Consider the following 8,093-nt stretch of genomic DNA (forward strand, 5'->3'; position numbering starts at 1 on the left):
AGAGTCAAGAAAATTCATATGTTTCTTCTCTCCAACTACTTCAGAAGATTAATGCAATTTGCTCTGACACCAGATCAAATGGTGCAATTTTTTGGTTAAATTTTCTACTAATCGAATTCTCACTTGTAACCATTGCACATGACTATAGTGCAAAATACTAATATACATAGACTTATTATATCTTACCTCTAGAAACATTAAGTATTACACTTTAGGCAGGAACTTTGATGCTTGTGTCTCTTGTTTTATATATACTTGCTCATATAAACTAGTGATAGAAAAGGGCAATTGACATTAACCAATCTCAATAAATATTTTGAATGCAACCACTTACAAATTAAATTCACTTTTATTAAATATTTCAAACACATGACATTTTTTATTGCATACATATTTACAAAATAAAAAATAATTGTCAAACATATTATATGATTTAGGAATATGATATATATAATTTTCTTGTCTCTCTAGTACAATCAGATTAATTCCATCAATTTTAGTTCTTTCTTTTTTTGTTTCTTAATTTTTTTTTATTCTTTTAATTAAATATATATACATATATTTTTATTTCTTTAATAAAATCAAAATGGAAAATGTAATTCTAGCAATTCTAATTTATTTATTTTTACTTTTCTAATAGATCTTTTGCAAATCAAATTCATTTATAATAAGAAAAAAATGCTTTGGTATTAATTTAGGAAAACTCGCGATAACTTCATAGTTTTTCAATGACATTTTCCGAGTTAAACCCTATCTATATCTAGAATGATTTCTCCATCTACATTCTCTATTCTTTAATATCAAAATTTATAAGATCCAAATATCTTTTTTAAATAAACTAACTATTCAATTCATAGACACCAAGAAGACATGAAGAATACAGATCTTCTTAGAAGAAATTTACAACCACGGGTTTCAAACCTTACCTTAATCTAATGCTAAAAATCTGGGTAATTGGATGAAACCCTTTCCAATTCAAACACTTCGAAGCTTCTAATAATTTCTTACTCCATTCCAAGATTTTGTCCCAAAAATTTGTGTGTGAAATAATGACCCCAAAAACCTCTAAATAGAGCCCTAACTCCCTTTTAGGATTTTTGTCTCCAAAAAGCTCTAAAATGTAATTATTTAATTTAATTACTCCATTCATGTACTTACTCACCTTTTTAATTTAAAATATTATTTCATTTTATTTTCCACTTTATTATTATGCATGCATGTTAAAACCAATTTATTTATTATTTAATCAATATGGAAAATTAGAACTTAGTTTTAAAATGCAATTCTATTTTTAATTGAAATATTAATTATATAATCACCCTAACAATATGTAATGTTTAATAATTAATATTTAAAATTTTAACCTTTTAATTCTTTTAATTTAACTTTCTACATTAGGACTTTAAATTAAATCTTTTAAATTTAGCCCAGATATTCCACTAGTTCCAAAAAAATGAAAAATTGTCTTATTAATTTTTTTTTTTCCTTTTCAAAAATCAATGACTAATCTAAAGATCATAAATAAGCATTCTACCAAGCAAATCACAAAATCAAACCACATGAAATGCATAAGGAAAATCAACCAAAGCAAAAATCAAACCACATACACACAAAAAGACTTACAGGTTTAAAAAGGGTAGATAGTGAGTTACGAGTTTTAGTTGCAGGACTTTAGGCTATGGCTAGGATTGGATTTGATCATTATCTTCTCATTCTCACCATTGAGCTATTGTGATAGGGCACACTCATCTTGGCAATTTAGGGAAGTTGATGTTTGGTATCTGCAGCCTGCATAAAAGACGAGCATGTACATATGCATATATATGTCTAAGTTAAATAGGCAATGGCAAGAAGTGGTACATCATGTAGATCCCAACTAGCAGGTGACTATGACTCCCTCCCTTAACCACATTAGACACGTCAAACAAAAATGTAAAATAGATACACACCATACACAGGCAAGTATGGAGTAAGTACCATAATAAATCACAAGTCAAATCATTGAATGCTCAGATGTAACATTTCATTACTATGAATATATTTTAATCATTATTTGGAGACCTGTCATATGACATCATCATGAGAGAAATCACATTTACTAACTTAGAATCATTAAAGCATCATTAATGTGCAAGTAATCATAATCATCAAATAACAAGTAAAATATAATAAACTATGTAATTCATAACTAATATTTATGTAATCTAAGTTATGAAATAATATCATGTAACTGTAAATTAGATATCTCTAAAACTAACAAATAAATGAAATAGGCCAAATTGAGTTTGGCAATCAGAATAGAAAAGAAAACTATGAGTGGGCATTACATAATGATTGTTCCTATTGTGGTCATGGATGTGTCTTAATTTACATATTAGGTATGTATTTATACTATTGGATGTGCTTTTATTGCTTATAAAGAGCAGTTATTTGATGATTTAATTATTGAGTACAAAGGAGAACCGATGTGTAAGATTGTGGAAAACAAGGATTTCATTTCCCTTAAAGTCCTAAATAATTTTGTGTAGCTTCTGGGCTTGAAATTAACAATCTTTCTTTATATTATAGGCCCCATAGAAATCCTTGTGTGCAACACCCACAATCATAAATGTATTCAAAAATAGAAAAAATGTTGAGTACCATATTTAAGGTGTTGTACTTAAATTTTTTGAATCATTGATAATTTTTCTGGGCTTTAATGTTTCTATTCTTGGAAAAATAGACTAGGCACACAGATTTTTCTATAACATGCCTCTAAGAAATGTGGTCACATGGACTACGATGATGGCATGATATACACATAATAGATTTGATGGTAGGATAAGCGCATAACTACATATTGAGTTCACATTTCTTCAACTTTTGCAATTGTTGGTATTCTACAACTTTTGCCAATGTCCTCCTCTCTGTTGATGATTGGAAGCCTTGGAATAGGGAATGTAGATCTTATTCTACAATTTACTGACTTGATTTTCTTTTATATATGATGAAGTTTCCTAAATAGAATGATGATTTTATAGTTGGGTGTAATATGATTGTTGGAAACTTCCAAGATTGTTGAAACTTACAATTGGAACAATTGTTATTTTGTCATTGATGTCAAATCTATTGATAAGACATATTGCTACCTAATCTAAATGTCATATCTATTTGATTGATGAAGAGGATTGATAAATTTATCATAACAATATCACCTAGAGGAAAGGTTGAGTTATGAAAAGGAAGCTACAAAGGACATTTGATTAGTTAGACTATGATGAAATAAAGTGCTTGTTTATATCAAAAAAGTTAAGCCAAGTTGAGCAATAGATAAAATGGTTAAGTAATGTCAAGTGATGCTATTGTCAACCAAGCCACAACAAGTGTCGAACAAATCTAGTGTTGATCGAGCAAGCTAGTCGATGTCGAGCTAGAAGTTTTATAACAACCAAGTCTTAAGTGATGACTGAGTGTCAGAACTTAGTGATTGTAGAGTAACACTATTGAATATGAATTTGAAGAAATCATGATTCCTAGCCAACTTAGTTGATTTATTTGGAAATGTAAACCATGATGAAGATAAGATTGATGAGTTGGATCACTAAATTCAACGCAAGAATTAGGTAAAGACCTAATAGACAAATTCTATGAGAAGTTTCTAGAGGAAGATCAAGATGATGGATAGATACAATGAATCATGTCAAAACTAATCATAAAATCTAAGATCTATGATGATTGTGGAAAATGGTAAAGCAAGAATTGTCTATATAAAGAGGTATAGAGCCGAATGACCAGTGCAAGAGTGGTGTGTATGAGAGAGGCATATAGACAAAGGTGGATCAAAGACACATTGAGGGTGAGCACAAGTGTGTGTGTGTGTGTGAATGTGAAGCTAAAGGATATTTCTTATGCAAATGTTATTGATAGTTATAAGTGAAATATGAGCAAGAAGGCTTAAGTGTTGTTGAAGGGGGAAGACTGATTGCTTGAAGGCTTGTTGAGTGAATCAAGAATAGAGACAATAATAGAGAGCTTATCAGTGAATCAAAACCTAAATTGAATAGATATATGAACTTCCAAAGTGAGTTGTAATCATACAAATCAAAACCCTATTGTTTTATTTCTAATCATTGTAAACAGTTTGTATTGAAATCCTTTTAATAGAGGTTCACCTAATAGTCATCTGAAGGACTTAATAGTCTATGTAAATCCTTTAATAAGGTGACATTCTAAATAGAATGATCAAAGTCCTCTAACAAGGCCTCTCCTAATAGGGTGATTAAATCCTCTAACCATGTCACATTTAACAATGTGTATTGTAACCTTTAATAGGGTTAGCTCCTAACATAGCTCACTTCAAAAGAGTGGAAAAATGGTGAAATGTTGCTAGTGGTTTTTCCCAAATTGGGTTTCCACGTAAAATCCTAGTGTCAAACTTTTGTAAAATGCTTTATATGTTTTACATTTTATATTCAACAAAGTATGTTATATTTGAAACAATAATTTTGGTTTATCAATATAGTAGAGATCGAGCAACAACAAGATAAGAAGAACAATAAGAGTTTTATGTTTAATTATTCAAATGGTACTTAAGGACCTTGAGTAATTGATTCCCCCCCTCCCCCCACCCCCCCAAGTTTGTAAACATTTGTAACAATTAGTATCAGAGTACAGTGCTTACAGAGAAAAGTTTGAAGGTACTTAAAGCCAAAGATCATTACTCACAAGAGACATGTACCTAAGCTAAACAAGGAGAACTTTCCTACATGGAAAACCTTGATGAGGTTGCATATATCCAATATCAATGATGTTTCTATCAACTTTGTTAATAATGAGTATGTAAAGGTAACAACTTCTCCTCTAATAGCTAATCAACTGAAGCAAAAGCAAGAACACAACCAAGCAATGTTGGAGATTGCCTCAGCCCTAAGTTTTGCTGAGTTTGATGACTTTGAGGACTGTGATAGTGCAAAGAAAATGTGGGTCAACTAAAAAAAAATATGGAGGCAATGAAAATTTCTTGAGAGCCAAATCAAAGAGCCTAAGAGGTAAGTTTAATGGCATGAGAATGATGGAAGGTGAGAATATAGTACAATACTGCACAAGAGTTAAAGAATTCGTTAATGTTATTCATGCTGCAAATAGAGAAATCAAAGATGAAACTATAATAAGAAAGGTATTGAGGACTCTACTATCATTAGAGTGTCTGCAATTCAAGAATTAAGATGCACACTAGTTAACACTTTGACCTTCGAAGGTTGTAATTGGTAGAATTACTACTTTTAAAATGCGTAACTTTGATAATTGCACACTTGCTACTATTGAATCTACTTTTAAGTCACAATTGGTCCTTAGCAAAAGAAAAGGAAGAGATGTGAAGGGTGACAGTAACAGTTATGATGATGAGATTGATGAACTTGAAGCCCTTATTGCAAAATGATTTGGAAAAGGAAAAAGTAAATACAAAGGTAAACTGCCTATTATCTATTTTTTATGCAACAAAGTAGGTCATATTACTGCTTGGTGTCCTGACAGAGAGGATAAGGATGAAAGGAAGGAAAGCAAGTAGAAAGGAAGAAGAGATGATTGAGACTTCAAGAGAAACATGGATGAAAAAAGTAAGAAATCCTGTTATATTGCTGAAAAAGAAACTGATAATGAATCTGAAAGTAATGATGATGAAGTTGTCTATGTTGCTATGAAAGAAGATTATGATGAAGATGAGAAAACTACATTGATTTTATATGTAAATAAAAGTGATAGATGGATTATTGATAGTGGATGTTAAAATCATATGACTCGCGATAAAGAAAAAATTGAGGACATTGGTCCATACAAAGGTGTATGTGTTAAATTTGGTAATGATATTCCATGTGTTGTAAAAGGTCAACTAATTGACAAGATAAAATGTGACCATGTTTGCAAGGTTGAAGGACACAACTATAATTTTTTGACTGTTTCACAACTGAGAAAATCAGGTTATGCCAAGATACATGATGTTGATGGTAAGTTACTTGGAAGTGGTGACTAGACAAGACATAACTTATTCTATCTATATTTATCTAATGAGACATGTTTTATTTGCACAACAAGAAGATGTTTAGTTATGGCACAAGAGATTATGTCATGTAAACTTTGACAATTTGATGGATATCAATAAAATGAAGAAAATAAGAGGATTTCCTAAACTAAAGAAGCCTGGCAATGTTATGTGTAAACAATGTCAATTGGAAAAAATGACCAAGTGTAGTTTTAAGAGAAAAACATACACTTATGATGATATTTTGGAATTAGTTCATACTGAACTATATGGATCCGTTGATGTTCAAAGCTACTGTGGAGATAAGTATTTGATTCTATTTGTTGATGATTAGTCTAGGATGATGAATTCTTAAAGCTAAATTTGATGCTTTTCAATTATTCAAGTGGTATTTAGCCAAAGTCAAAAAAGAAATAGGGAAGAGTATGAAGTGCTTGAGACCTAAAAAAGGTAGTGAATTCACCTCAAATGAGTTCAATACATTTTGCAATGAAACAAGCCCCAAGAGCATGGTATGAAAGATTGCATAATTATTTGGTGAAGATTGGTTTTGAAAGGACAAATGATAATAGTAACTTATATTTGAAGAATGGTAAGAACAATGAAGTACTACTATTTGAAATATTTGTTGATGAAATTATATCTGGAGGAAGAGGAGCATTATGAAAATTATTTGTTGATGAAATAAAGAAGGAATTTAAAATGTCTATGTTTGGTGAAATCAAATTATTGGTTAGTTTACAAGTATGTCAAATGAAGTTTGGTATTTTCATTACACAATCCAAATTCATCAAGGAGATACTAAAGACTTTTGGAATGAAAGATTCAAGACCAGTGAGCACACCTATGTCAACATGACATAAGCTATCTAAGAATGATGAATTTGCTAGTGTAAACTAGAACCTATATAGATCCATGTTTGGAAAATTGCAAAATGTTGTTCATAGCAGACTAGATATTGCATTAACAGTTGGGATAGTTGCTAGATTTTCAACAAATCTTAAGGATATTCACATAATGGCAGTGAAAAGGATAATGAGATATCTGAAAGGTACATAAGACTATGGATTGCATTACAAGAGAAGTGATAAATTTGAACTGAAGGTATTCACTAACTCAGATTGGGTAGGAAATATTAATGATAGAAAAAGTATTAGTAGGGGTGCATTCTTTCTAAGAAAGAGATTGGTGTCATGGACAAGTAAGAAACATAATTATATTTCTCAATCAACTACTGAAGTCGAGTATGTGGCAGCTATAGTGAATTGTTTAAACATTATGTAGATAAAGAAATTATTGAAAGGTATGAAAGAAGAAATTACAGATCTAGTAGTTATCTATTATAATAACACAAGCACTATTAACATTTCAAAAAATCCAATGATGCACACTAAAAAAAAGCACATTGTTGTCAAGTATCACTACTTGAGGGAATTAGTTCAAGACAAAGAAGTGAAGCTATAATATGTGCACACCAAAGAAAAAATTTCTAACATATTCACAAAATCCTTACCTAAAGATGCTTGTAAATATCTTAGAGGTAAATTAGGGGTGATTCCCCTAAACAAAGCTACTTAAGGAGGCAAGGTGCATTGCATCAAATGTGCTTATCAAAATATCTTACACATTGATGCAATACAACTCTACTTTGGGAAATGATTAAGGTAGATAGTCTAGTACAACATAGTAGATCAGTCATAGATAGATGACAGAAATCAGCCAGACATGCAAAATCTACATAATTCAAATATATGAAGAGATTGAAGCTAAAAAAGCTTAGTGTCTTTGGCATTGTTGTCAAAGAGGGAGAGATAGACAAAGATGGAGACATAATTAAATGAGGGAGATATATACAATAAAAGGAGAGATAGATAGAGAATATACAGATTGAAGCAATATACCAAAGAGGGAGACTTAACCAAATGAAGGAGAGATAGACAAAGGAGAGACTATTATCTCAGAGTGAGAAAATCTTTTTGGATTGTTTGGTAACAAAGTGAGACCCTTCTTGGACCATCTATAATATTATTTGCAAAGCCAACAACTTGATTAATTCCTTTGTAGATTGTGTCAT

This window comes from Cupressus sempervirens, chromosome 5, assembly GCF_028749045.1.
Source record: "Cupressus sempervirens isolate cs-2001-9-10 chromosome 5, ASM2874904v1, whole genome shotgun sequence".
In the NCBI taxonomy this organism is placed as follows: domain Eukaryota; kingdom Viridiplantae; phylum Streptophyta; class Pinopsida; order Cupressales; family Cupressaceae; genus Cupressus; species Cupressus sempervirens.